Consider the following 1,332-nt stretch of genomic DNA (forward strand, 5'->3'; position numbering starts at 1 on the left):
TTTGCTCTCTGTAACAGTCCTTCTGTACTGCATTCTGCAACCTCTGCTCTCTGTAAGGGTACTTCGGCACCAGAGTCTCCAACCTCTGCTTTCTGTGTCAGTCCTTCAGCAATCCAGTCTCCAATCTCTGCTTTTTGTAACTGTCCTTCTGCACCTTAGTCTCCAACCTCTGCTCTCTGCTACAGTCTTTCTGGACCCCAATCTCAAACCTCTACTCTCTGCAACAGTCCTTGTACATCCCAGTCTAAAACCTCTGCTCTCTGCATAAGTCCTTCTGCACCCCTGTCTCCAACTCTGCTCTCTGTAACAATCCTTCTGCACCTCATTCTCCAACCTCTGCTCTCTGCAACGGTCCTTCTGCACCTCAGTCTCCAACCTGTACTTTCTGTAACAGTGCATCTGCACCTTAGTCTCCATTCTCTGCTCTCTGTAAGATCCTTCTGCAACCCAGTCTCCAAACTCTACTCTCTGTAGCAGTCCTTCATCACCCCAGTCTCCTAATTGTGCTATTTGTAACAGGCCTTATGCATTCCAGTCTCCAACCTCTGCTCTCTGTATCAATCCATCTGCACCCCAGTCTCCAACGTCTGCTATCTGTAACTGTTCTTCTGCACCCCAGTCTTTAACCTCTGCTCTCTGCAACACTTTTTCTGCACCTCAGTCTCGAAACTCTGCTTTCTGCAACAGTCCTTCTGCACTCAAAACTACAACCTCTTCTCTTCACAGCATTCCTTCTGCACCCCATTCTCCAACCTGTGCTCTCGGTAAAAGTTTTTCTGCACCCCAGTCTCCGAACTCTGCTCTCTGTACAGATCCTTCTGCACCCCAGTCTTGAACCTCTGCTCTCTGCAACGATCATTCTGCACCTGAGTTTCCAACCTCTGCTCTCTGCAACTATCCTCCTGTACCTTAGTCTCGAACCTCTGCTGTCTGCAACGATCCTTCTGCACCCCAGTCTGAAAACTCTGCTAGCTGCAACAGTCCTTGTGAACCCCCGTCTCCAACATCTGCTTCCTGCAACAGTTATTCTGTACCTCAGTCTGAAAACTCTGCTCTCTGCAGCAGTCCTTCTACACCCCAGTCTCCATACTCTGATCGCCCCAACGATCCTTCTGCACCCCAGTCTCCAACGTCTGCTCTCTGAAACAGTCCTTCTACACCCCAGTCTCCAACCTCTGCTCTCAGCAACAGTTCTTCTACACCCTAGTCTCAATACTCTGCTCGCCCAAACGATCCTTCTGCACCCCAGTCTCCAAACTCTGTCCTCTACATCAGTTCTTCTGCACCCCAGTCTCCAACCTCGGCTCTCTGTAACAGTCCTTCTGTACCCCC

Source organism: Ictidomys tridecemlineatus, unplaced genomic scaffold (assembly GCF_052094955.1).
Source record: "Ictidomys tridecemlineatus isolate mIctTri1 unplaced genomic scaffold, mIctTri1.hap1 Scaffold_122, whole genome shotgun sequence".
Taxonomy (NCBI): domain Eukaryota; kingdom Metazoa; phylum Chordata; class Mammalia; order Rodentia; family Sciuridae; genus Ictidomys; species Ictidomys tridecemlineatus.